General features: G+C 48.5%; 1 protein-coding gene across 4 annotated transcripts in view; it reads left to right on the plus strand.

The window, feature by feature from the left end:
- The first annotated feature begins 335 nt into the window (after positions 1–335).
- SLC38A1 (solute carrier family 38 member 1) overlaps positions 336–6,733 on the plus strand; it is a 76,938-nt gene continuing 70,540 nt past the window's right edge. For 2 of the 4 annotated variants that reach the window (XM_017857523.1, XM_017857531.1), the window contains exon 1: positions 336–1,610. The gene's annotated coding sequence lies outside the window, so the exon portion shown is untranslated. Of the gene's footprint in view, positions 1,611–2,147; positions 2,911–3,045; positions 3,289–6,733 lie in introns of those variants that run through there. The other 2 variants (XM_017857513.1, XM_017857541.1) reach the window with 2 other exon arrangements.

Consider the following 6,733-nt stretch of genomic DNA (forward strand, 5'->3'; position numbering starts at 1 on the left):
TAAAAAGCTCGCGTTTCCACCCTGCAAATTCGCGCTATAATGACAGTGTAATTGGCTGAGGCGCAGGTGGGATTTCCTGTCGCCATTTTAAGACACAACTCCTCTGCAAGGAAGTGCCCAGCCAGTGAAAGGGGGCTGTGTCTGAAACAAAGAGTAAGCAGGGGAAAAAGGGAACCAGGCCCAGTTGCCCCTGTTCCCCTCCATCCCGCTCCCTCGTCCCCAGGACTTGGAGCGCCCCAGCTCAGTTAACCTGGACGCACCAGGTCCTTCGGTCGGAACCACATGGAGTCTCCAGGCCCTCCAAGAGCTCTCCCCCGCCTCTTTGCGCCTAGGCCGGTGCTTTCTCAGCGCTCAGCAAATCCTTCTGGTTGCCTCACACCCAGTCCCCAAAGCAGAGCTCCACAGGGCAGATCTCAGGAAGGGCTTGCCAGGTCTGCGGGTGCTGGATCCGGAAGAAGGGAGGTGCCTCCCACTTCAGAATAGGGACAAAAGGTTTCTAAAGGTGCCCGAGCTCCCCGCTTCCCCTGTCGCTTCGTTCCCCTTCCCGCCAACCCGGGCCATCTGCGGGCTGTACCCAGGGCCAACCCTCCGCTCCAACGCTGCTCGTAGTCCCAGGCGCTCCCCGCGGCTGTCCGGGCTGGGCTCGGACCGGCCACTCCCGCGGCCATACTCATGCTGCGCCCTTCCCACCATGCAACTCCCTCGCTCCTTCGGCCCCGGCGGGGCTCTGGCGTACCCAAAATGCAGGCCCCAGCGGAACGCGCAGCCCTCCTGTCCTCCTCCGGTGCCCCTTTAGCCGCCCCACCCCCATCCCTAAGGGCTCTCATTCTCCAGCTGCCGCCGCAGCTGGGTTCCGAACACGCCGCCGGGCCCCGGGAGGGAGAGGGGCAGGTGCCAGGACGGTGCGCAGCCTCCGCTCCCGGTGCCACCTTCAGTGCGCCGGGCACACGCGCGCCCCGCAACCCCTCCCTCACCCTTTCCCCGTTGCTCAGTCTCCGCCAGCCGCGGTCGCTGCATCGTCAGAGAGCTGCAAGAGGGAGGCAGCAAGGCGCGGCCGCCAGCAGTGACACCATGTGACCGGCACGGCTCAGTGACACGCAGCTTTGGTTAAAGAGCGGGCGCACAGGAGGGGAGGAGACGGCGCGCGGGATAGGGAGGAATGGCCTGTCCCCCTTAAACCATCACAAGCCATGGTTGCGGAAGGGCCACGCGCCTCCCAGTAGGAGAATGACTCCGATTCGTGACCCTCAGCGCGGGTGCATGTCGATGTAAGTGCGAGGCCGGCGAGCAGAGTGTGAGTGGGGGTTGGTGGTGAGGGGAGATTCTGATGCAATCGGCCCGGAAAGGAGGAGGAGAGACAAGCGAGCGCGGACTGGGGCAGCCACGCCACTCCGCCTGAAGGTCGCCAGGAGCCTCCGCCCTTCACCTTCCTCGGAAATCCGCCAGGCCACGCCAAGCTCCCTGCCCAGCCCTGACTGACGGGAGCCACCTTTTCCCGGCCTCCGCAGCCAGACCTTGACACAAAGGACATCAAACTGCCGAGGGTAAAAACCCCGGAAGGGCGGACACATCCACGTCGCCTTTCGCCACCTTTCCCTTTATCTGCGGAGGTAAGGTGATTATCCGTTCCCTGGGAAGGCTGGGCAAGCGGCGAGGGGATGTTTAGATGTAGGAGGAGGCGGTAACGTAGAAATCATCTCTGCTGGCGTGAAAGCAGAGAGAGCTAGGCTGTGCCGGATGCTTTCGGATATTGCTTTTAGGAGAGGAAAAGTCCAGGTCTCCCGTGCTTCCCGAATGCATGCGGCAGAGCGAGGAAACGCCAGGGCCCCCGAGTTCACCTTTGCGTGGGCTGTGGCTTACTTTTTGGTTTGTTTTCCTGTGGCTTTGGTCTGTTTTCCTGTGGCTGTGGCGGAGTGTGGTACCAGATCTGGTTCCATTTTTACGAGGGCCGGGAACCACGCAGGTCTGGAAGGAGAGCGCATCTGACCCGAGGGCGCGACCCTGTTTTAGGAGTGTTTGAATCCCCGACCTTTGGGGAAAATTTCCTGTGTCCGCAAGGCCCAAGGGAGATCGTGTGATGTCCTGGAGTGCTGCGTGTGGCCGGCTGGGTAGCCGCGGCGGACCACCAGTAAACCGGGGCGCGTTTGCCGTCCTTCCTGGTGCTCTGCCCCTCTGTAACGCGGGGAAGTAGGAGGGCGCGAGGAGAAATTACTAAAGGATGTTTGCAAGTGACTCACTGTCCTTTCCTGCCCTGAAGAGATTTTTCTAAAATGCAGAGGGTGGCGGGGGGCAGGGATAGTGTTTTTTCGAGAGCCGGGATGTGCTGGAGCCAGCGAACAAAAGGCCACCTCTTGCGCGGTCTTGGGCGCTAACTGCTCTCGCTTCCAGTCCTACCTCCTTCCCAACCCCCGACAGCAAGCTCGCGTCCCTAAACATTGCCACGGGGGCCTTTAAATGCGTGGGTCGGTGCCAGGAGTAGAGCGCACCTTCGCCCTTGTGCGAACCCTTTGCCTCCTAAATTATCCACCTCCCGGAGAGTGGGGCTCCTCAGCACCGTTGGGATCCGGTAGGTTACCCGGCTGCCTGGGCGCCGATTCCCTGCCAAATCGCCTGCCCGAGGTTTTTGCTGAACTATAGTCAGAGAAGGCACAAGTGCATATGGCAGCAAAAGGAATTTCGCGGTAACCGCGTCACGCCGCTCCCAGTGCCTTTCACAGGCTGCCTCGGACTGGGGAAGGTGGTGCTACAATTCAGAGTCCTTTGTCTTGCTCTGCGGCGCGGACCCGGGGCTCATACAAACCCTCGTTCTCTGTTAGAAACTAACTGCCGCCAGGATTCGTCTACTTTCTCAGACGAATCCACGGTGATGTGTGTAGTAAAAGTGAAAAAAGACGCCTCTGCTAGAAAACGGTATTCATTTGCGTTTGGAAGGGGTTTTGACCTCTCCGCAGTGGGTTTTACATTTTCAATACAAGGGGAGGAGGAAAATAAATTTATGGTTTGCAGAATGCAGGGCCCAGCGAGGGTGTAATTTGTCACCTTGATAAAAGAAACTGTGCAGCAACTCGTGCTTTTTCTGACGTCAGAAGGACAACGGAAATAAAACCTGAGCTCGGTGCGTGGCTGGCCTCGTTGTCAGATACCTCATGCTAGTTTGGTCCTTCCGAAATCTTGCAAAACAGCCAATTCCGGGGTACTGACCTGGTGTGGACCCCCTGGATTTTGGTTCGACCCCAGCCTCAAAATGGCTTTTCTCTTGAGAGTCACTCGAGTTCTCAGTATGTCGCGGTAAGCAATTGGAAACTGGCCTAGTTTGGTTTGAGGTCTTAATCTTGAGATTTATTCGCTTTTTAAAAAAATGTGGCCAATAACCATTTTCTACAGAGGGTTTACTGTGCGACTGGCAGCAACTAACAAGATTTGTTTCACCTTCTATGAAGCTTCCATTCTCAGGGGGAAACAGACTAGATAAATGTAGGCATATAAATTTCAGGTATTCTTAGTGCAATGAAGAAGTAAAACAGGATCATGTGATGGGGGAGGATGCTTGCAATAGAGTGACTCACTGGGAGGGTATAACATTTGTCCTCAGACCCGAATGATGAAAAGGGACCAGCTATTTCTATAATTGAGGGGAGAAGGCCAGCAGAAGGAACAGGAAGAAGGAACAGCAAGTACTTACTGCACTCTTCTTTGACTGTAATATAATTGAACAGATAGATGAATAGATTTTAAAGGTGCTTTGGATCTTTAAACCTATACGTATGTTGTTTATGTATATTTTTTATGATGCTCCATGAATTAAGGCCATTTAATGAAAGGAGAACCATGTTTAGGAGTCCTGACATCTGACTGTTGCTACTCTTTTCTTTACTCTGGGTGATGCTTGTGGACAAAAACCGATTTTACTCATTGTTCCTCTAATGTCCAGCACATAGTACCTGCTTAATAAATACTTGTTGGATTGAGACCTTGGTCAAGCCATCTTGTTCATCTCTTTGTGATGTTATTGACCATCCCTTCCTTTCTATATCTCATCTGTTCCCCTTCTCCTAAGTTTGAAAATTAGAGTCTTTTTCTTCTCTGCTTCTCCTTCTCTTACTGCCCTCCCCACTTTGAGCAGTGACCAGGCCCTTGAAAATACCCCTCACACTTGTCCTCTTGTCTCCATTTCCACTGCCCAAGTTCAGGTCCCTGTCACCTGACCTAGACTTGGAGACATATGAAACAGATATAGAGGTGCCTTGAACAATCTCCGGGAAGTGGGAGTGGGCGGTGGAGAAAAATGCAAGCACAACACATGGTTGAGAGTGAAACAGCCAGTTACCGAGGTGCGACAGCTTTCCTGTTGGTCTCCTCCATACCAAATTATGATCCCCTAATTAAATCTCCATTCTTTCATGAGATTTATATTTCTAAAATTCAGTTCACATTTTGTTAAAGGACCTTGCTTTTAAAAACTTCCGTGGGTTTCCATTGCACACAAATACAGTCTAAATTTCTTAGTCATGCACTTAGGACCCTTGGCAATCTGCCTCCTCATCGCTTTCCAACTTTTTCTCTTGACATTTTCTTTCTCTCAGTTCACCCTATTCCCTCCCTATCACTTTTCTGCTTCAATATCTGTGTGGATTGGATTCCAGTCCAGAATGCCTACTGAAATCCTGTGTACTTGTGATGGCCTACCCCTGATGCTACTTTTCCACCTCTTGGGAGAAGTGTTCACTATTCGCCTCATTGGCATTTTCACGAAGATTTGTTTATCTTTCACGTTTTGCACTATTGTTACTCCAGATGATGGAAGGTGGTGAATAGGGGTTTAAGCTCTGAGTCAAATGTAAATATCAGGCCTCAACTTTTACTCACCCAGGAACCTTGGGTAAGGTGTTTGGCATCTCTAAGCCTCAGTTTTTTCATTTGCTTAATGGGAATGATGATGGTGGTGGTAGTGTTGGTGGTACCCATTTTATTGAGTTATGGTAAGAATTTAATTAAGATAATGAATGTGAAGTATTTGGTATAGTGTTAGCATTCCATATGTATTGAATTAAACCAGACTCTCATCTATCAGAGGAGGGAGAGAAAGTTGATCAGTAAAGTTCACTTTACCTCTGAAATTCTATGACTATGTAATCTTTTTAAAATACTTTTCTGAAAATAATATCTTAATGGAAACTACCTGGATCTTTTTAGTGTCTGGGAGAATATACATCTATGAAAGGTGGTGAGGAGATGGGAGAAGTAAGTGTGCAGAAGTACTTTGAAAACCTGTGATAGACTTAGAAAAAGACATCTTGTATGCACACAGAGTGATGTAATGGACTGTGGAGACTCAGAATCCAGAGGTTGGAAGGGAGGATGCAAGATAAAAAGCTACATATTGGGTACAATGTATACTACTCAGATGACAAGTGCACTAAAGTCTCAGATTTCATCACTTTCAATTCATTTGTATAACCACCAAAAATCACTGATACCCCAAAAGCTATTGAAATAAAAAAATTTTAAGTAAAATTAAAAGATCAGCTTCAATAACCTACAAAAAGACACTGACCCTAAATTTAAAGTAAAATTTTAAATTTAAAAATATTGTTGTACTTACTTCTGAATATTGATCACATTTGTTTTCTAGTGATAACCTTACTAACTGCAGAGGAGTTCCCCTAACCTTGTTACCTTCCCAATCGCTGAATTCCTCTAGTATTAGTAAGTAACTCTGTTTCAAGTGAGGTTACAATGTGTCTTTGCCAATAACTAGCTGGGTACCCTTGAGCAACTCATTTCACGTTTTTGTGCCTCATTTTCTCATCTGTCCAATGCTAATAATAGTATCAGAGCTGCCTACCTCGGAGTTGTGAAGATACAATGAGAGCAGAGCTGAGAAAGTCCTTACACAATTCAAGATGATAGTCGTCTGGCATTAAGCACACTGCTAATCTTCAGGGTCAGGTGATGGTTTTAGATTAGTGAGTCTCAGAGCAGACTTCACACTAGACTCATCTAGGGTGTTTTAAAAGCTATCAATGCCAAGACTTCATCTCCAGAGATTCAGATTTAATTGGCCTGGGGTGAAGCCCAAATATGGGAGCTTAAAAAATATCAGGAGTGATTTTGACATGCATTGGTTTAGATTTAAAGCAAGGAAAACAAAACAAAATCAGAAATTAAATGAGGACCTCCATATGTTGCTTGACAAAGACTTAGTCTTAGTGGTGTGAAGTTATGAGCTTGACTGATTTTCCCCCTGATTTTACTAAACCAACCATTTGTTGACATCATGGAGCCACAGCCTCAGGTTACAGTTTATAACCTGAATTTTCCCAGGCATAGAAGCCTGTCCAGTGATACAGCCAGAGCCACATGAAGATTTAATGTGTGGATCTCAGTTTCCATCTCTTAGGAGTGATGAAGTTGGAAAAGAAAAAGACAATGGAAAGGAAAAGGAAAGGGATAGGCTATGGACCAAGGTATAGAAGAAAGAGGCTCTGGGTAGGAGACAGACAGGGCAGAGCACAGAGAAAATATTGTGCTTGATTTATTGAACCAGTTTTGTTTAGGTTGCAAACTGGTGGCTAAAGAGCCAAATTAAGCTTGTGAGCATATTTTATGTGACTTACACTTTCTTTTAAAATTAGTTGAAATTAGTTGCCAACTCTTAAATATCAGAATTTCACTTAAAATTTTGATTTCTGGCATTTATTGAAAAAAAAAAAAAAAAAAAAAAAAAAAAAAA

Source organism: Rhinopithecus bieti, unplaced genomic scaffold (genome assembly GCF_001698545.2).
Source record: "Rhinopithecus bieti isolate Rb0 unplaced genomic scaffold, ASM169854v2 scaffold_2884, whole genome shotgun sequence".
Lineage (NCBI taxonomy): Eukaryota > Metazoa > Chordata > Mammalia > Primates > Cercopithecidae > Rhinopithecus > Rhinopithecus bieti.